This window comes from Buceros rhinoceros, unplaced genomic scaffold (genome assembly GCF_000710305.1).
Source record: "Buceros rhinoceros silvestris isolate BGI_N320 unplaced genomic scaffold, ASM71030v1 scaffold5410, whole genome shotgun sequence".
Taxonomy (NCBI): domain Eukaryota; kingdom Metazoa; phylum Chordata; class Aves; order Bucerotiformes; family Bucerotidae; genus Buceros; species Buceros rhinoceros.
In genome coordinates this window covers 64,289-86,952 of record NW_010390080.1, presented here as the reverse complement: position 1 = coordinate 86,952, position 22,664 = coordinate 64,289, and the positions used below count along the sequence as shown (strand labels likewise).

Genomic DNA, 22,664 nt, shown 5'->3' with positions numbered 1-22,664 from the left:
CTGTATTGTGGCAGGAAACAATTGATATCGGTTGATTTTTTTAAGGCTTCTTTGTCTTTTGACAGTGTTATTTCCTACTTATTGTGTTTTCTTTCCATTGTTCCATCTGTGAAATCTTCTCATTTGAAAACTCAGCACATTCACGGAGAGAAAAAAAATTAAAAGTTAAAAAAATTAATATCGCTTTTTTTTTTTAAATAGGTTAGATAATGAACCAATGCCTAGAGAAAATAATGGCTGCAAAGGACACCATGCAAATAACCAAGTATTGCCAGAAACAAAAGTTACACTAATGACAAGATCTTCTCTTAGGAAAATATTCCCAGTTTGCTTTGTCATGCTGACATTCTCATCTAAGCCATCTGTATAACAATTGCAAGCTTTATAACCAATAACACATGACAGAGCATGCTGCGAGATAAACATCTTGGGTCTGTTCTAGGCATTGATCCAAGACTCTGCTGTAACTGCAAGAGAAATGCAGAACCGGCAGTCTAGAAAATCCTTAGAAATCCTATATATAGCACATACTAATGAGGAGTTGGCTAATCTTGAATGGAAGAAGAAGAGTGAAAGAAAAAAATCCCAATCCCTTTTGCAATTCCCATTTAGCATCCAGTTACCATAGTGGAAGTTCAGCCACGTTGAAAGAAGACTGAGAAAACAGCTTTTAAAATACCGGTTATAGTTCTACGAAAAAAGACATTTTATTGGAGGAAAAAGATTGTGTACTATTCAAGTGTTGTATTTTCTTCTCCTTTTATTTAGGTTGATTAAATGATTTATTTTGGTGAAAGCTAAGGCCTGATCCAACTTCCAGTGACTTTAATGGAAAGCCTGTGTTGACTTTATTTGTGGAGGCTGTGTCCATATAGAGTCCAAAATGGGGATCTTCTTGTGTTCTACTTGGTATCATAGGATGCTTTGGGTTGGAAGGGATCTTTAAAGGTCATGTAGTCCAACTACAGTGAGCAGGGACATCTTTAACTCGATCAGGTTGCTCAGAGCCCTGTCCAGCCTGACCTTGAATGCTTCCAGGGATGGGGTATCTGCCACCTCTCTGTGCAACATGTGCCAGTGTTTCGCCACCTTCACTGTAAACAGTGTCTCCCTTCTGTCCAGTCTAAATCTCCCCTCTTATAGTTTAAAACCATTACCCTTGTTCTGTCACAACAAGCCTTGCTAAAAAGACTGTCCCTGTCTTCCTTATAAGCTCCTTTTAAGTGCTGAAAGGCTGCAGTAAGGTCTTGCTGGAACCTTCTCTTCTCCAGGCTGAACAACTCCAACTATCTCAGCCTGTTCTCATGGCAGAGATATTCCATCCCTCATTTTTGTGGCCCTCCTCTGGACCCACTCAAAAAAAAAAGATGTTCATGTCCTTCTTGTGATGCAGACTCCAGAGCTGGACACAGTACTCCAGGTGGGGTCTCACCAGAGTGGAGCAGAGGGGCAGAATCGCCTCCATCGACCTGCTGGCCACGCTTCTTTTGATGCAGCCCAGGGTATGGTTTGCTTTCTGGGCTGTGTGCACACGCTGCCAGCTCATGTCTTGCCTCTCATCCTCCAGTAACCCTAAGTTCTCCTCCTCAGGGATGCTCTCAATCGCATCATTCCCCAGCTTGTATTGATACCAGGGGTTGCCCTGACCCAGGTGCAGGACTTTGCGCTTGGCCTTGTTGAACCTCATGAGGTTCACACAGAAATGTGAACAAGGCTCACCTGTCAAAGATGTGGTAGAATTTGCATTTTTCCACTGCAGTCTGGGGAATTCTGCAGTAATACATTTAAAAGGAAGAAAAAAGTGAATATGGAAAGCTGAAGCAGATATTATGATGACTTTAAAATTCTTTTGCTTTACTGTTGAAAATTGACAGATCTGTTAGAACCAAGACATTTTGTCAGAATGCAGCATTGTGATATGGTTTTTATCAATAAGATAGATATCCAGAATGCCAGAAAAAGGAAAGGAATTTATAAGTTCAGTGTAGGATAATCAATACGTGCTGTTTAGGACAGTCACCTGGTTAGTGAGAAACGCATGTCCTAACCTGGCTTAGGCAAAATAAGAACTGGACCCTTTTCTTGCAAATATTTCATCTAACACCTCTAGTAACTATTGCATCTATTCCTCATTTTTTTGGACCACAGGTCTGGCTGCCTTTTTCTTTTGTCTCAAATTTGTCCTGATACGGATCAGAGGTGTCTGAAACATGAGATTTTTACAGGAAGAAAATGAGATAGCTTTAGCATCTTCAGACTCTGGAGCGAATTAAAATTGAGACACCAATGACACATGCTTGTCAGCATACCTCTATTGCCCTCTCTGTTAAGATTCATTAAAATTCAGACCCCTTGGAAGAAATACACTTCACATAATCTTAGTGGAGCACTTGTTAGAGTTTTTTTATCCATGAAAGATTCGGTCAGCTTTTGCAATGCTTCAGCCTCTTTGTATTGACTGTATTGGGCTGTTCCTATAGAGACTGAGCAGGCTCCTTGCTAGAGTTCAGAGGTCAGACAAAACTTTCCCTGCCATTTTCCTACTGCTGCCTAAAGGTTGCTTTTTAAAAACACCCAGATGCTAAGACCAGGAATGCGGGCCAGAAGAAGAATAAAGTATAAGTATATAAAAATAACTGATCATCAGTAGAGCACACTCTGCTGCAGAATTTGGAACTCAACATAAAATTACTCAGTCTTTGGCAAGGAAACAAATAACTGAAACCAATGACAAGACGTAGTAATAGTCCACATAAAAGGTAATGGCTTTCTATTGCTACAACTTTCCTTGGCTCAGACTGAAATGAAAGTGATGTGGGTAGGAGCACCACCAGTGGAGAGTTTATAAATACTTTTAATAAGCTGCTATATGTATTTTGCCAAAGTAATGATAATTTACAAAATTTACTTTTCAAAGGCTAGAAAAGAAAAAGTTGCCTTTGTATCCCCTCTCCCAATCTATGTCATAGATCATGATGTAATCCTTTAATTACATAATTTTTGTATTTTTCTACAGGGAATGTAAAATACATGGGAATGTAACTATTGCCTCCTACTGGATATTGATCACACGGCAGCCAAAAGCTTTAATACAATGAACATTACTAGGTTTATTCACCAATGTAGTTTGAGAGAGGCAATAAAGAGGGAGAACTACAAAGCTGCTGGATCAAAAAATAGACTTGCTTACTCATAAACTCCACTTTTTTCTTTTTTTTTTGTGTGCTTATGAAATTCCTTAGTATTTGACCAGAAGGGGAAAATGTGTATGATTTAATCTACACTATGCAACTGTTCGTTTTTCTCTGTGCCAAACTAAAACACGAGGAAAGATCTAAAGAGCTTAAATTGAATGAGGTTCATGTGACTTCTTTGTTAAGTAGACAAGCTCTGTGATGCTAAAAAGGTCAGTGCTGTGCTATTATACCTACCATATCCTTTAATCTTTTTTTATATATGTGTTTAAATCAAGCAAGAGAGCTATGTTAAACAGTTGTATTGATTTTTTTTAATTTTGATTCTCTTAGTTTAGCTTCAGGGTCAGGTACATGTTTTGTGATATTCCTGGAATAACATAATCCTGAACATCAGTGCACATCTGTAGTACTGTTTGGAAGACCAAAAATATATGTATAAAGCACAAGTTGTTTGAAAAATAACCTGTATTTACTGAATTCCAAATAGGTATGTGGATTACTTTGTCAAATTAAAGTACTCCTGTACTACTTATCTCCCTTTCCAGGTGCAAGCAGTAGTGTTCAGTAATTTTTTTACAGGATAAAAGTGAAGACTACAATGGATAGTATTTCTTGCAAAATGAAAAAATATTTACAGCATAATGGCATAGCACAAATCTTTTGAAAGTAATATCGACTACTGTCTCTCATAGTGTGCTGTTGCTAAATAGTAGATAGTTCCGTACTGCTGATATAGGGAAGTGAATTATATGTAAATGCACTAATATAATGGAATTTCCTAATCCTGACTGATGGAAGAAGCTTTTCAAGCATATTTGCTAAAGTCATGGGCAATGTCATTAGTCATAGTCAGTGACACTAGAAACAGCATTTCTGTAAGAAAATAACATTAAGAATACAGTTTTACTGCTATAAAACCTAGTCATGCTATTTCTAGCTAATACAGAAACCCAAATGTGGGACTTTACATGACTTAATACATATCCTAAATGTTGAAATAATTTGGTTCAGTCAATATATGCCCAGTATAAAATTGTTCTGAGCAGAACCCTTTCCTGGTTTATCCTATGGATGCGTTAAAATAAATAAGAAAAAAATACTGAAAGGAAAAAAAACACAGTAAAAAGCGTTTAGCACTTTTCTACATTTTTAGTGTTTTGGTGAGAAAACATGCATAGAATTGAAAAAAAAAAAACCAACGAGTTTCAGAAGCATCAAAACAATCAGATACTGGGCCCACATTTTCAAAAGAGTTAAATTTGACCTCTAGATTTGTGTTCTTATGGACACTTAAATGACATTCTGGAGTGAGGTAACCCTTGAGTATAATGCTGGTATTTTGAAGTGTACATACTGTAGAAAAGTGGGGCATGCTGGTTTTAAACCAGAGCTTGTTATGTGTAGCAAAGATTGTATGTACATAATTTTGAATATTCAGCTGTGTAGTGGACTAGTCTACAGATTCATAACGTAAATAGGGAAACTATACTTCTTTTACACATGTGTAAGACTTCTTCCCTTCTTTTTTAAAAATGTTCATAGAATCATAGAATTCTGTATTAAAAATGGTAACGCATTTAGTGTAAAATCATTCAGATGTGTCATTCTAAGCAGTTGCAGCCATTCTGATTAGGTAAAGCAGATATTTCCTGACAAAACCATATCAAGCAAGTTTGCTAGTAGGTAGCTCTACAAAGGTCTTGAAACTCTCAATTTCTGGAAAATGTAGGCAGCTCTCCCTGAAACATCAGTGAAGCGGTGCTGTCTCACTGTACAAGTTATATTCACAAGAAACCAGGGGGTCTGTCTATGCTTCTGGTATTTATTGTGTTGGTTCTCATATGTGTGTATATATATATATCTATATCTCCTCCTTCTTTATGCTGACATTTTTGCATGATGGCTCATTGTTTTTAAGCTTATCCGCCTGGAAGTTGAATAATCCAGAAGTGTGGAATGGTGGGACATGCTGAGATATAAATGAATAGAGCATGGTTTTACAGGAAAGGGCTTTCGACAGGTTTTCTGCTCAAGTGTGCAAATTTAAAGCTGTGGATCAATGCCCTGCTCTTTGCACACTCCATGTTGAGTCACAATGTAGTGATGGTTACAAACTCCTGAGCAGCCAAGCCCACTTAAAAATACTGTACGGAAGCACTCAGCAGTAAAGAACGATGTGTTCAACAGCCAAGAGCTACCAAGGACTTTTAAAGACTGATGACCAATATGGAATATCACTTTACATACCTACTGTACTGCTAATCCTGTGCCGTGCAGAATTGCCGGAATTGTCTGTGGTACCGGGAGTGATGTAACATTAGTTTGGCACGCCGCTATAGCTTGTATAGAGTTATTCTCAGCAAGATTAATTTGTGTGAGCTCCTCAACTGGAATTAACTTGGTTTCAACGAGCTTTAGCTCTCCAAGTTATTGTGCACATATATCTGGTATTGGAAAGCTCATAGCAGCTGGCATTACATTGGCAGTTTCCTCAGCAATATAAAAAAAATTCAAGCTGCATGATACAATTACCAGAAGCAGCGGGAGAATATTTTATTTCTTCAGTCTCATGCTCTTTTACAGTCTTTTAGCCAGTGGCTCACTGTTATGTCATTCACTTCATGAAGGACAACGCTCTGTTAAATGAATGGTTTATTTTTAAGTTTTCTTCCAGGTAAAAGTCCATAGCCACAAAATCTCTAACCATCTGACAGATAGTCTGTTTTTCCAGTATCCAAACTAAATGCGGAAGAGAGCTGATAGTTGTAGAGCTGCTTTAAGATGAGTCATTACTTCACTGTTTATTCTTTAATAGTTTTGCTCAAATTTCACCGATTTTTCTCCGCTGCTCGGTTACAGATTCTTGCCTAGTTTTCCTGATGTTCTTAATTCTAAAACTCTTCCAGCATTACAGCTCTCCAGATTTTTACCTGTTACCATCTGTTGATTGTTTTACCCAAATATTATTCTTCTGTTTTCTAAACTGAGTCTCATTGCAATATTCTGCCTGTGTTTCTAGTCTTCCCATGACCCCTTGTATTATTTCTCCATTTTCAGCAGTGTGCTCAGCTCCTCCTAGTTTAATAGATCTGCAGAGTTCATTAATGCACCATTTACTCCCTCTTCTAGCTCATTATTGAAGCTATTAAAGGAGATCAGAAGTAATACGAATCTTGTGTACTGCACTAAATGCCTCCCTTCAAAGTTATTATTTATCATTACCCTTCATTGTTTGTCATCACCCTTCATTTCAGTCAACATGATAGTTCATTTCCAATTTGATTTAAGTTTGGGAAGAGAATTTTGACACATTGGAGATGGAAGAAGAAAGGCTAATCAACAATCCAGCAGAGGCTTCTAATTAAAGCTCCGTTTAGAGGATCAAAGTTAGGAGTCCTCTACTGCAGCCACAGTGTAAGGTGGAAACTGTCTCCATAACTTAATTGAGAACACCTTAAGCTCAGTGCTAAAATATCCTGAAGAAAACAGTATGTTGCTAAAATTCAGACATGTGACAGTATAGCTTCTGCTCTCTATTCATTAACTTTGTATTACTATCAAAGAAGCAAGTTTATCTGGCAGACTTCAAAGTGTTTTAGTAAATTTGTTTTCTCAATAGATACTCCATTATGTTGCCAGGGAGAGAAGCTAAATTTATGAATAGCAATTACAAAGACAGCTCACAGAATATGTGAACTTCTATCTTTGGCTGTTTCAGAGACATACAGTCTTGCTTCCAAAGCGGCTATATCCTTCTGTTCCTGCAGTGTAAAATTTCAGAAAAGGTATTCTAATTTTCACAACCCCTTCAAAGCGTAATTTCTAAATTCCATAGTAAATAATATTAAACGTATTTATAATATGTCATTAGGAAACATTGATTCAGTCTGGAAAACCTAATATTGTCAAGATGCAATTCCTCTCATAATAATTAATCCCACTTGATGTTAAGGGCCCAACACCAAAGCCTGTTCATCCTTCACCTTAATATAATACCTATCGTTTTATAAAGTTAGTTGCCAACCCTTGGCTTCAAGACCAATTGCTCTTGGCCTTTATTGACTTGGCAAAAATATCTTTGTCCAAATACATTTGGATATCCAAGAACTGCTTTGATTTTTCCTGGGAGTACTTGGCTTGAACTCATTTAGTTTCGTGTAGTCTGTGTCAGTGCAAATGTAAGAACATGAAACCTAGTTTGAAAAACATTTGCCTGTAGGTAGAACTGAGATCTTTTATAGTTTTGTACTTATATATGTTGAACAAAACAATGGGACAGTAAAAAACTGAAATTCAGATTGAGGACAGTTTATTTGCTAGATGTAGAGAGAATTATCAGAGTAAGAAGGGGGGTACATCCTAGGTCATATCATGCAGTGGGTCTAATGGAAATACAACTGCAAGTCTTGCTTCTGCAACAAGAAGTGGGTTCATGAGCCCAGAAATACAACTAGAAGTGTGGTCACAAATCTAGAAATTGGGTTGTCAGAAGAGTTTGAGATTAGTTGCTATAAATGCAGCTTCTCTGAATTTTGAAACTGTGCGTCTTTCAGTATCTGTCTACTTATCTGGCATAGCCTTCTATCTCATTACTGTGAATCTGCCTTAACCTCTGAGACAAATTTTGTTCACTCTTCCCCAGACTGCTTATGGAATATTTTCCTCCCACTCAATCTCTCCTAAAACCCATCTCTGTCTCTGTTGATTCCTGCTAAGGAATCAGCAGTGGCACTTTTTAGCCTTGTTTTTATGGTTAAGCATTTTTATAAAACTTTTTATTGGGTTTTTATTGCTACTATCTCCTGTCTGCTCCTCACCCACTGTTATTGAGTTACATATTTATTATATCTCTTCTGAAATTGAATTGTATGATTTTCTGGGAAAAGATTTAATGTCGCTTACATTTTCAAAGGTACCTACCAATAACATTTAATGATGTAAAAAATATACATTATTATTCTGGTTCATTAATAACTATTAATCATGATGTAAGATGTCCCTGATGAGTTTTGCTGTTAACTTTCCAATGTTTACCTTCTTGCAAATGAAAACCTGAGGAGGCTGCTTCGACCAGAGAACGTTAACTAGTTCATTGCATTAAGATCTGTATTACACTTGTGAAGGGTGTGTATGTTTGCCTACATCATGTGTCAGCATGTGTTTTGAGAACAAGTTGGTGTGTTGTACCTCATTTCCCCCTTTGTTCTTTTGTACTCAAGGGGCTTTTACCTTTCCTTTGAAAGACACTTGAGGAAATGCATGCCTGCTGTGAAAGCCTGATTCATTTTGTGTTGCATCTGCACTGTCTGGTTCTGCAATGTGCACTTTGGGATTAAATCAGCTTCTCTGCACCTCTACAAAGGAATTTTTTTTTCCTGAGAAGTTGATTCTTTCATTGTGTGTTTTTCTGCATTAACTGTATTAGTGGGTTTTCTGTGTATGTTAAGGTTTGTCTTATTTTCATTATCAAAGAAAATATCACTTATGTGTATAATGCTTTGCAGGGATATGTCCTCACCCATAAAGATTTCAAAATCAAAAAGGTGCAAGAAGAGAAAAGAAGAAAAAATAGTAGTGGTCATACATTATTGTCTAGCAGTTCAATATGTGCAGATATTGACCTTGGCAAAATCTGTGTGGATATAGTATTATAATAAATGGGGAAAAAACCTCATTTAAGTAAAAAAAAAAAAAAAAAAATTGCAGTAGTGCCATCTAGTGTGCCAGGTGTTGCAGTTTCCTGGGAAGGAACAGTAAACTACTTTCAGCCCATCCCACTTGTTACAGCCATACCCTGACTCCCTCCTGCTGCTGCTCCCTTCTCAGCCTGCTGACAGGAGAACAGTAACAGTATTGACAGAAGGCAGAGGGAGAGACCTGAGGGCTGTTTTGCAGATGCTGATTCTGGCACACGTGCCATGAGGTTGTCATTGCTGCTCTGAAAAAAATGAGCATCCATGGGATTTTAAAGAAGGAGAAAGATAGCTATTCTATCTGTACTCCTATACAAATCTTCCTCTTCTACTCATTGGTTTCTGCTGCTAAACATGTAATGGCTAAAGTACCCTTTCTCACCTACTGCAGGCAAGTTCTATTCTTGTTGGGAGAAAAGAAATACACATTTGATACCAGAAAAGAGGAGATGCTGCTGGTTTTTGAAGCTTACTGAAAGGGGTGGAAATGACTTTTTGCCTGGTGGCTAAAGGATTTATGTTGAGTAGAGGGTCCACAAAGTCTTTTGGCTAGGAGGTGGGAGGTGAGAGGGAAGTGAAGGGGACCAGGGATCTGTTTGGTGTACTGATGCTTTGTACCAGGTGCAGCCCTTTTACTGTGACCACCCTAGGGTTTTCCGCTGCCGACTTTTCCTCTTTCACTGTTAGCTGATTGAACCTCCCCACTTTAATCCTGAGATATGCAAAGTGCATGGCTTGCCCTTCAGTGTGTGAAGCTGCACAGGGTTTATTTTTGTCTGCAGTACAGAATCTGCCTGTAACAAGTGAAAGAGTGATTGAGCCAGAAACCGTTGTCTGCAAATGAACCCCGCATCTCCGTAGCATCACATAATGCTGTGTATTCACCTGTCCTCTGCAGCCAGTGCCAGAGGATATTGCTTTTCCAGTTGGATTTGCTTGGGGTGCAGCTACAGCAGCATATCAAATTGAATGTGTCAATTTCTAGCTGCAAAAGAGTTGAGAAAGTTTTGAGTGAAGGAAAAGTCTGCATCAAGGAAGGAGAGTCTTTGATCTCTGCTTTGTTGTGCACATGTTACATCTGATGCAAATCCATCTGTTTAAATGCTTCCGGACTGAGAGGTAAGAAGAAGCTAAAAGGTTTCAAATCTCAGAAATATGGCTGGGTAATGGAAACTGAGGAAAAACCTTTCACTAGCTATTGAGATTGAGGGGCAGGTAGGGGGGAGAGCAGATATAAATAATTGTCCAACTAGTTCTAGAGTATTTCCTTTCTCTAGAGCTAATTTAAGTATTACTACTGACTATTCCAAAACCAGATGGGAGAACTACCTTATCAGACATTGGTACTCACAAGGGATCCTCAGTTAGGAATTAATCTCCAAAGAATGTGAAGGGCAGTGAACTGAGAGGTTAACATTTGGACTTGTGGAGGCCCTCCCCCGGGTACATGTTGTGTTCCTAACTGAATGGACGTGCTGATAAAGTGATTTGTCCACTATGATGATAACAGCAGATTAGGGAATATAAACCCAGGAAGTAGAGGGACCCTTACAGCCATAACGACGCCCCCCCCCCAACTTTATCCCTTCATAAATATGTGTTTAGAGACCTTTAAAATACATATAGACCTGATTTTGTCATATTATAACTTGCAGCATGCAGGCCCTTAAATTCCATTGATTTCAGTACCTAAATGGGAGTTGTAGATCTAAAATTGTCTTTGGTGATGTAGCCTTTCATTCTTGGTTATAGCTGAAAGCGAGAGTACTTGCCTGTGCTTGGTACCTTTTAACGAGCTCAGTTGGCTTCACCTAATAGACTGAACAGCTTGCTCTTCCCAGGCAATCAATATTCTGGGCCAGATTCTAACTCGATGTGCATAGCTCTACTAAATAATTTTAAAAATGTGAATTGTGTGTGCATATAGAATGACATTATAATTTCCTGCCTTTTGAGTGGCTAGATGTGCAACTTTAATGTTCTCTTAATGTATTTTTAATGAGCTTTCCTAAGGCTTCTGAGTGGGAGAAACGTAAAAAAAAAAAACCTATAATGTGGTCTAGACACTACTCAAACGACCCTTTTCCCATAGAAGTAAGAAAATCATCAGGGAATTCCTCGTCCTGAAAGCTTTGGAAGCTGTGCAGCTTCCAACTTAGAGGCAGCATGATTGAAGCAATAGTTCTTATAGAGTCCAAACTCAGTTGCTGCACATATCAGAAGATACACAGTGGATGAGGCAAGGGCTGACAGGCTACTTTATTTTTAAAAGTCAGCTGTGTATTTATGCACAGCACAACCTTCTCCACTCTGTATATTTCAAAGTGCTAAAAAATCATACCAATTGTACTCTGCATGCTCAAAGTGCAGATTTCAAAGGTTCATGACTCAGTCAAATCAAAATCAATTTTCACCAGAACACTCAAAAGCACTTCTTCTTACTGCAGGCCATTTCGATGCTAAATTTCAACTCTCTGCTTGATTTTTTTTTTTTTTTTTTAGAGAGAGAGAGAGAGAGCAGTTGCAAAAAAAATCTTATCATAATGGTAAAAGTGGGTTTTTTTCACTTCTTCGTATGCCAAAGAGTTGAAATGCATTAATTCAAACAAAATTTCACTTTTCAGGCAGAGACCAGGCCAAGAAAATTCCACTCCAAAAGGTGAAAGCACAGCTGAATTAGAAGAAAAGCTAATTTGGAAAAGCACATGAAAACATAAATATTCTGATCAGTAATATTCCTGCTTCACTAGCTTCATTTAAATGGAAAAAATTATATCTTATTCCATTGTAACTGGTTGCAGAGAATGGGGAACATGCATCCCATTTTGTGATAATTTATATTAATCATTTGATGACATGTTATGTCATTATGTGGTAGCTAGGTCTCACCTGTGTGTTTGAAATGTAAAATCCGTTCCTCATCACTGTTCTTTCCTGGCCCCAAAGCTTGCTAAGACTCAGGGTATTTCTACACTAGGAAGTGCTGCGTAGCGTTGAGGTTTCTGTGCGAGCTTAGAGGTGCAAGCTTGGTTCATTGAAGCACAGCAGAGCCCTGTGCAGACTAATTGTGGCTCAGCAGGATACGTTTGTGTATGTGGAGCTTTCTGTTGCCTTGGCTAGATTGCTTCCTACACTTTATTTAGCCAACTCAGATACCCTGCACTGTAGATAGAGGCTCTTGGAACAGCATGAGGACTGCTTGAAAGTGGGTCTGTTTTGCTACAGCCCCACTCAGGCCTTTAGAAGGGCTAATAATGACTGGAGTAGCACTGTCATACTCTGCTGAAAATCAAGTGCTTCTCCTCCTCCCTCCCACCTCCTTTGCAAGAGAAAGTCAGACAAAAAGGAAATTGCTCAGCATCTGCTCTAGCTGCTGATTCTTAAATGAAGGTGTGTTAGATGCCCGTTGTGGCAGCTTTTGGCTTCCTTTCACTCCCACCATAGTGAAAAAAGAGCTATATCCTGTTGATACGGTGCAGGAAGCCTGCTCTTAAAGGCTTCTAAATTCTAGGTACCACCAAAGAATAACTGTTATTTGTTATTTCTGGCACTCCTCTAAATGACTATTTATTTCAGCAAGCATATTTGAAATCAGAACAGGATATAGAAAACTCCTAGTACTGTATTTTTCCAAGGAGCATACAGACAGAACACAAAGTCTGTGATAAAATCTGAGCAGAGAAACTCAGGCTGTCGATCTAAAATTTGACCTACTCAAAAGGTTGTCCCATATAAGAGTTTAATTTACTGACCAACCAAATGTAGATGTATCGATGTTCATGTGCTGCAATAAAATTCTGTAAAGAACATGAAATGTGACAATGATCTTTGAAAAGCTAGGTTATAGAAGTGATATTACAGATTTTAGTAATGCTTTAAATTAAGTGTCTTCAATATGCTTAACCTTGCATTAAACTTAGATTTAATAAGACGGATGTGTATTAAGTACTGAATATACTTAAGGGAGCAATCTTGCATTGGCAGGGGATGGACTCAATGACCTCCTAATAGTTCTTCTCCATCTCTAATTTCTATGATACTAATTGATTATTAAAACACTTTTATTGAGGATTGATATGTAGCTATTATATAGTTATTAATCTTACAACCCAACTGATGTTTAATTTATACGTGATTTTAACGTGCAATGTCATTTTAGCTTTTAAAGAGTAACCCTGGAACAGTGCATTTGCTGGGGCTCTGAAAAATCTTGCTGGTAAATGAGGTTGGCCTTTTTGGGGGTTATTTGGAATTTTATGATAAAAGCACACTTTGCAGGGGTGTAAGTGTACAGAGTTCTCCACATTAAAAATGAAATGTTTGCCTCAGCTAGAGCGTTGCTCTGGAAAGACAAATAAGCTTGTCATGAAGAAGGGTGCATTTATTTAGTTTAAATACTATGTGATGTTATTACTATATAATCTCAAACAACAGCTAGATTTTGAATATTTTAAAGGCAATCTGTCTATCTCAATTTTGGAATTGCAAAGACGTTTCCCAAAACTACAAAAGTGAAGAAAATGGTGCAGGGTGTTTGAGCATTCAAAATTCATTTCTGTGAACGTTTGGCTAAGCAAAAAGCAGAAGTTTTGCAGAGCTGTGTTATTAATTCAGCTTGTATATGCCTAGGGCCATGGCTCATAATGGCATTCCCTTCTTTTTAACAGACTGTCAGGATTTTCAAAGGACATCCAGAAAGCCATAAGTGCCTATTTGTTGGATGTATTTCTCATACCCTAAAGGCTTTTTTTGATATGGACTGATCTTTTACATTTATGGATGGAAGTTGCATTAGAAAGTGCCCTTTGTGAAAACCTGTAATATCTCAAGAGCTGCAAAACATCTGATTTTTGGCTAAGGAAATATGAAGACTGTCAGAACTCTGAATGCTTTTTGAAAAGGGATTTTTGAATAATTAGCAGCAAGGAAAAATATGAATAAATGCAAACCCTAATGAAAATACGTACTAATGCTTGAAAGTTCCTGGTTACTTTAAATGGTATAAGGAGCAGGAAGAGAATACCGCTTATTTTGCTTATAGGATTTTGAGAGGTTTGTGCCTACTTTGTGATAACTATTTACATTTTCAACATATGTCTTTTGAAGTCAAAAGTGTAATGACCAATTTTTGTTTTTCAAGCAGAAGGCTGGAATGCAGATGGAAAGGGCCCTAATGTCTGGGGCATATTCACCCATCAGGGAGGAGATCGAGATTTCAAGAACCAGACTGGTGTTGTAGCTTGTGGCAGCTACACTCTGTGGGAGGAAGATTTGAAATGTATCAAACAGCTTGGATTGACTCATTATCGCTTTTCTCTTTCCTGGTCACGTCTGTTACCTGATGGGACGACAGGTTTCATCAACCAGAAAGGCAATTGTTTCTTAAAAATAGAAGGTTGCAGCTTTAATTCAAGGTTATTGCTGCAGTCTGCCATAATTAATCCAGTATGCTATTCTGCAGTGTAGCTTTGAAATTGCAACTTTTTCAGAGTAATTATGGGATGATTTTTTATAGGTTTGCAATGACTGATTAATTAATATTCTAGATACCCTTGCATAGCACAATCTTTTGGGATAGGATTAGTATTATGTTTCCTATGTATTTTTTTGCTTACTCCTGGTTTTTTTATTGTAACTCTAAATCGTTTTGTTTCATCAGAATGTTTATACTTACAGGGATCCTAGCCATAAGGATCTTTTTGGATGTCTCACAACAGACAAGTATCTTGTTTGGAAAATGCATTTAGATAGTTTACAAGTATGCTCTGATGACTGAATTTCATATCGACTATTTTGCACTAAGAGGAACATCATTTTCCCAGACATTTTCTTTAGCAAATTAGAGAGGATTCGTCAGACTTGGCTAGGAACTGTGCTTAGTTCTGTGACAAACACAAGACAGTCCCTGCTCTGAAGAGAAGAGTTTTCACAGCCTCAGTAGACAGTGTAAAAGTGAAAAGGGATACAGCCCATGTACAAGCTGATCAGATTGCTTGAAGTCATACATAAAATTTGTTGTACTTCTGATTTGTTTATTTTAATTCCATTGGTATGGACTGGGGAAAGATTAAGGTCACTCACTAGGAAAAAATAGGAAATGGCAGCTTCGCCTGCAGAACGTAGGGAATGGAAGAAAGATGAAATAAAGAAAATTGTGAAGAATAAAAGCAACTGAAGCTGAACCAGAAAGGATGAGAGAATCAAAGTAGTTGGCTGAGGTCTCGTGTATGTTGGGCGGATAATGTTCCGAGGAGAAAAAAGCAAAATAGATTTGGATGAACAACCTCTGAATCTCAGTTCTGCGTCTTACTCTTCTGAATCTCAGTTCTACCAAGAAGATATATATCTTTATACTTTTGGGGCAGTGTTTGCGCCAGCAATTCTTTTCTGCCCCTGGTTAGAAGATTGCAAAGATGGAAGGCTCTAAAGGAAAAGGATTTCTTAGAAAATGCTCTTCAGGTTATCCTGATATGTACTAGGAAAATACCAGCAGAAGCAATATTTTTCTGCAGAATTATGGTCATGTAGAATTTGGTTGTTAAAATAGGCAGCAGCCTGTCCTCTGCATCCTGCAGATTATGGCTTTTACCGGAGAGTGAAGGAACCTTTTTTTCAAGAATTCAGAAAGAGGGGCTGGTGAATCTGCTGTAAACAGACCAATCAGCCGTTTTCCCCTGCAGAGCATGACTGCAAAAATGGTGCCAGTATCCCAGAGAGGCTTGAATGGAAGCCTTTCCTTTGCCACCAAAATTTACAATATATGCCCCACTTTCACTGGCACAGCTTGCTCTTCCCTAGGAACACTTTCTGTGGCGTGTTGATTGAAATTTGGCTGAGTCCTTAAGGTTTCTTTCCCGTACTGATGTTTCTTCAGCTGGGGCTGCAGGCACTGTACAACCCACAGAGCAGCCTACTGAGTGGGCTTTGTTTTACAGACATCAGAGTGGGAGATAGCAAGCAGACATTCTGAATGCACTTGGTAAGGAAAGCTAACATTTTGACAAAACTCAGCTGTAATTTCAAAAACGTTCACTTGATCCCCAGTATAAGCAGTTGCCTGATTAATATTATGAACTTTACATATAACGAAAGGGCATTGGAGGAACTCCAAGTAGGCCAGCTTTCATTAGGCAGGAGTTCACTTCTCTTGTGCAGTGATCTGTTGAAGCAATTGTAACTGCATAGCATGGAAAGGCCATCATCTTCTATATAAACATTTTTACAAAGAGCATGTGAAGAATTAGAAAGCTTAGAGCGATGTCCTTTCAAATAAAATCATTCACACCAACTGATTCACTACCAATTTCACACCTAAAACGTAGGACATTTGAAAACCTTTAAAACCAATCTGTTTCTAACTTGGTTGGGGAGGGGTCTTTTAAAGGAGAAATGTCTTGGGTGTATTGTTCCTAAGACGTGTCAGATTTTAGGTTAAAAACTTATCCCAAGCTTGGTTTTGAAATCTATTTGTACAATTTGTTTTTAGCCTAGAAGGTGGCCTGAGCAGAACAAGTCAGCTGCTAAACACTAGGTGTCAGTGTGGAGGGGGACAGAAGCAGTAGACCTGGAGGTGTTGAGTCTTGGGAGAGTTCGATGTTATGCCTCACTTCAGCATGAAAGTAGGGAATCAGGATGGGGAGAGAATGTGACAGAAAGGAGAAAAGAACAATCCTTCATTTTCCAGTGACAAAATATTCCTTTATGTCTGTGATCCCCAAATTTTTGGGTGTCTCCACAAAACCCTTATATACATACTTTCTCAGAAGAATGTTTTCTTCTGTATTTCTGCTTCTAGCTGATCCACAGATACAGCCATAGAAATTAAATTAGGTTACTCTGGAAGGTATGAAATAATCTGGAAATTCACCTTGACATTTATATTTTTCAAGGATGGAGTTCTGTCCTAACACAAAGCATAAATCTTTTCCAATATTGGTGTTTAATTGAGATGTGAAAAATGAATGATGGCTGGTTGCACTTAAATGATATAAATTGTACTAAGTAATTTATAATCTGAAAATTAGAATGAGAAATATTAGTGTCTTCTAGGCAAGCATTACTCTGAATATGATGGAACAGTATCCTGTACCAGAAAAGGATTTTATTCCTAGTTTAAGCTTGTGTAGTAAACCTTGTAGTCCCACCAGCAAACAGTTAATGCACACTCAGTCCCACTGAAGTCAGATAGGTCCTTGTTCAAAAGCAACAGTAACAAACTCTATTTGTTCCAAATTGCTCTTGCAAATTGCAAGAATTTGCTTTTCAAAATTAAGAATATTTGTATATTGGCTCCTCTTTTACATGTGTGCATTCTCAGGCACAGACACACATCTCAGAATTTAATGTGGTTTTCTGGTGCTGCATTCAGAAGGAAAGCAAATTACTTGTGATGTTTATTGTGAATTGCTTTGTAAACAAACTTACTGGGTCTTGCTTTGCTAAAGGATGTGTATGCACTTGTTTGTTCAGGAGAAGGCATTTTTAAATCTGGGGCTCATAACTGATTACTGTAGTAAATGTCTTCAAAAAGCCATTTGATGGAAATCCTTATGATGAGTCATTCAAAATTGGGATAATTTGAAATGTAATCATGTCCTTTTAAGAAAAAAGTAGTATGGGGGTCTGTGTTTGGATTTTTAAATATCAATACACAATAAGCTGAACCTGGAAGTACCAGGGAATATATAGTACAATATGTACAGAAATTTTACTAATGAACAAATTTTCTGCTTTGGATTAAACGAAATCTCTTGTTCAGGAACTGTTGAGAATAATAATCTAAATCATACATAACCACCTAAGTGCACATTTTGTTAACTTTTGCAACTTAGTCTACTTCTTCCTTCTGTGTTTTAAACTTCTTTAGTTCTCAGTGGGTTTCAATACAGCAGGGTCTTGGCATAGCTATTTCATAAGTACCTATGTCTTACTAGGATATATCTTAGTCTAAGACCCACAAAAAATTTATGAGTTTTACATTTCTAAGGTTCTTAAACACTTTCGTATATTTAGCCCAGTCTCTGAAGCAAAGGCTGACTGATTTCTACATTCCATCAGCGTGATGGAGACCAATTCCTGGCTGGAGCCTCTTAGCTTAGCAAATAATAATTCAAGGCCACTGTTGGCCTTTTCCAATTACCGCACTAAACCAAATAGTTCAAGTAAAAGAGCAAGCTAATTGATACTCTTTGAACCAGAGCCTATGATGTGTTTTGCAATATCTAGTGTTTTCAGAAGGCTTAAAAGCAATGTAGTTGGGCTTGATTATAAACAGAACTAAAAAAAAAAGCAAACAACCCTATGTAAGAGCTTAGGATATCCTGGTATTTAAAGTCACAGTGACCTCTCAGCAGCATACAAATAGTCCTTTAGGAAACATATTCATGTCAGCCACTGCTAAATCTGAACAGAAAGTGAATTCCTTTTGAGCCTCTAGAAATACATCCCCAGTACTGCCCAGCTTTAACAACACATCCAAGACATTAAAGTTGATCTCTGTCTTATTAAGAGGGGACAAGAGACGTTAGAAGTCCTGAGCTTTCAGAGAGGTGAGCTAATTCCTTCTTGCATTTAGAGGGACTGAGCAGTCTGCAGGAGTGGCAGTGTCAAAGTAGGAGAGTTGGTTTCTTGGATAAACTATTACCAAGCCATTCACATTGGTAGCTAAGGACACCAGTGCCCTAAACTCCGTCTAAAACCTAATAGAGCCCAATGAAGAGCCTTAAATATCATATAGATGTAATGAAGGAACTGTTGAATTCACATCATTGCAAAATATTGAATGCATTGACAGTATTTTCTTTGTCGACGCTGGCACAGACAGTGACAGAGAATAGGCTAGAGAGAATAGCCTAGAGAAAACAGCTCACCCAGCTAACCAAGTTCAAATCATAAAAGATCAGGTTAGTTACCTTGCTGAATGTGGCACTAAACTTTTTAAAAGATGCAGTTCGCAAGGAGAGAAATCCTTTCATTAGAACAAATCTACCTGTCAAGCTCTCAAGTGTCAGGATTTTTCCAACACACTTGTGTCTTGTACATGCAGCCAGACTTCCATTCAGGCATTTAAATGAAAGGATTATATTTTCATGTGACCAGCACCTATCAGAATTATGTTTCTCCTGAGGAGTTCTGTCCACTGATCTATTTTGAAAATTTGCATCCTCATTTAATTTTATGTGCCTCGTTGGAAGATTTTGTGTGCTGAGCATTTTTACTCAGTCTGGGATCTCGTAGCAGTAGTCAGCACGCAGCTGAGAGGAAATATTTGCATCTCATAACAGAGAAAATGTGCAGTGAGATTTCTTCATGTATTAAAATGTAATAAAGTTATTAAGCTAACCCTTTTTTGTTTCTTTTAATATTTTCAGGAGTCAATTATTACAGCAAAATCACTGATAATCTGGAGAAAGGCATCCTGCTCCCTGTATCCCTTTGGTTTACCTCAGTCCTTAGAAGATGAAGGTGACTAGAGACCTGAAAGATCTTTGAGACCTTTGATATTCATGCAAAATATTGCTTCAGAACATTTGGAAGCTGAGTGATCACTATTAATGAGCCTTATATTGTTGCTATAGCTGGTTGAGAAAAAGGTATAGCCTCAGCATTGGTACAAGAGCTTACAAGGTAGTTTATAATATGATAAAAGCTCCTGCCAAAGCCTGACAGCTGCGATAAGATACTTGGAGAAAACAATGTGGACTTGTGTCTATACCTCTGAACTCTGATTAGTAGAACCTCTATAAATTCTGTAGCCGATCAAAAAGTGACTGAAGAGTACCTGTCCTTTACCTTAGATGGGCTTTTCTGAACAATATTTACTGAGGGTGAATATCCAGTCATCATGAAGTCCCAGATTTCTGCAATGCATTCAAAGCATCAAAGCTTCTGGTGTTCACAAAAGAGGAAAAGAATATAATCATGGGTACTGCTGACTTCTCCAAACAGTTACAATTAAGACCAAGAAAATGCAGACAGGAGGCTAAGTGTTTCAATGGACTGTGAAGCTGAACAAATAACGGATCCTTCTTGGCCTGTTGCAAATGGGAGTTTGTGGCTGGCTGTAGTACCATGGGTTTTCACTGACTTCTGTGTTGTATCGAGGAATGACCTAAGGCTCACAGGACCATTTTACCACTATTAGCTGGACAATGAGGGCATCTGAGAATCCAGTGAGTAATGCTGGTGATACTGTTTTTTTTGAGGAGCCCATCTGGATGGCATAAGATATTGTACAAGATAAAAACAAACAAGTCACCTTGGGAACCTTAATTTAGTTTTTACATGCTGGCTATAAAGAGTAGAAGCCTCAGTGTTTTCCTATTGCCTTTGTACTTGATAGCTATTTTACAGTTTGAAATGACACACCAGTGTTAAATCATCTTTTGAACTCCAGAAATGATCTTTCTGATGCCAGCAGTAAGGCTTTCCTGGCAGGCATCTACTCCTGGCAATGGGGTGCATGATGACTGCCAGTACCAAGGGGTTAAGGAGCAGTGACAATAAGCAGATGCTAATACAGGAAAGATATTTTAGTCTTCTCATTAAAATAAGTCATTTCACTGTCTTCATGGATATTTGCACAGTTTTGCTTTTCCATTGTTAGTCATAAAAGGTCAGCTCATGGAAAATTAAGTTAATAGGGTCAGTGCAATTTGATGAAAACTAGTTTTAGTTCGTAGCTTAGAAAAGATAGAGGGTAATGCATCTGATTTTATGGACTTTCTTACATCTGTTCTGAATAAAACTTCTACTCTTGTTCTAGATATATATAATAACCCTGTAATTTACACCACTGAGAACGGTTTTCCCAAAGTGACCCTGGTCTACTTGATGACAGTCAACAATGGGAGTATTTCAGGCTGATTTTAAAAATTTTAAAAGGTACCATTTAAAATGTTGAAAGATCAGTTGTGCAAGCTTAGTATAATTTTACTTTGCCCTTATTTGCATTCAGCAATGACTAATGATACTTGAAGCTAAACCACATGTAAATCATAGTAAAATGAAGTTATTAGGAAAAAAAAATGTTGAGCTGAAAAGAAAGCAAGTAGTTTTTGTCCTGCTCCCCCATCTTTGGGTGGAAACAGATAAAAAATTGCTCCATACATACATAATTTCTGAACTCAGTTTCATTCTTCGTTGAGCAGAGCAACCACACTGATCTTCAAAAAGCGCTTATCATTCATACTTCTCATTGTGAAGGATGTAAAGCTGAGTGAACCTGTACCAACGGTTAGAGCTGGGCTGACTGCTAGACAAACGACAAACACTCTCTATTACCCCTTCCCCCTTCCCAAAGAGGGGAAAGAGAAAGGGAGTAAGGGAGAGAGACTTACGGATTAGGAAAGAAAACTAAAACTGCTTTAATGAGAATAATAATAAAATGAAATATAGACAAATATAGACAATAGCAATACTGAACCCAACCACCTGCTGTCAATCATGGCACTGTCACCACTGTTGCTGTGGGCAGTCACTGGGTAAGTCCCAGACTGGGCTCAGCAGCCTATGGCAACCAGGTGCAGGAGCTGGATTCTGGAACTGGATTCAAGGGTGCACAGCCTGGGATCGAAGGCAGCATGGACAGAATCCTCCTCAGACACTGGCCATTGAAGAGGGCTTGACCCTTGGGATCCCTTGGCTTTAAACTGAATATAATGTATATGGGATGGAATAACCTTGTCAGTCCATTTAGGTCACCTCTCCTGTCCGCTCCTCCCCACAGCTGTGGGCCCTAACTTACTGCATCCCCACTGTGGTCACAGGATTTAGCAGTGACCTTGATCTTCACAGCAGAAAGTGCAAGCAAGAACCTTTCTGCACACCAGTACCTGGTAGTGAGTGTAAACTTCAAGTGTTATCACTTCTAGAAGCAGACGCTGTCTGTAAAAACATGCCGTTAACTTCAGACAGTGCAGTCACTTAGAAGAGACTGAGCTGGAAAGTAAAATCACTGAACAGAATGAGCTCTGTTCTAACTCAAACCAGGACAACCTGAAAACCTGACCATTGCACCCTGTAATATTCCTTACAGAATACAACCTCCCACACACAAGGTCTGAGTAATAATTCATTCCTGTACAGGGCCATTAAGTCATTATATCTCAACTTCTGCCTTTACATCAGGATGGCCAAAAGCGTTCAGCACTGGTGAAGCTCTTCTTATTTTAAGCATGCTTTACCATTAGTTTTGATAGAAACAAAGTTGGTCCAATTTCCAGTCTTCTGGAAACATCTTCCTTACTTTCCTTCTGTTGGTAGTATTCTCTGAGATAACTTACAGAGTGTAGATCTTCTTACCACGTATCGAGTGAGCTGTATTTTAAAATGCCAGTTCATCTAGATAACAGCTAGTCTCCCTGTTATATTTGTCCAAAGTGACCGCAATCATGAATGTCATATCACAATTCAGCTGGTTTTGTAGCCATTTTCCCATTTCCATGCTTTTTTTTTTATTTTTGCTGTTTATATTCTTGATTTTATCCTTATGTTCATTGAAATGTTCATTTAAAAGCTACCTTTCTATCTTCTTCAGTTCCATCTAATGTTGCAATTTAAGCTTGTTATCCGTGCCAATTAACTTTTTTCCTTCAACCAAGTAGAAGATGCAGAGGACCATTTTCTGGCACTGAAACCCACTGGTAGGGCCTGCTTCTATGTGAAGCAGGCAGACCATCTTCTAGCTGCCTTTGGAGAGAAGCAGTGCCGTATATGGTCCCAAACTATGTCTGGAGAATAGTAGTTGGCATTGGACAGCAGCGTTGTCAGGGAG

General features: G+C 38.2%; 1 pseudogene; it reads left to right on the top strand.

Annotated features, from left to right (window-relative positions):
- The first annotated feature begins 5,371 nt into the window (after positions 1-5,371).
- LOC104493616 lies at positions 5,372-19,555 on the top strand (annotated as a pseudogene).
- Positions 19,556-22,664: the final 3,109 nt, after the last annotated feature.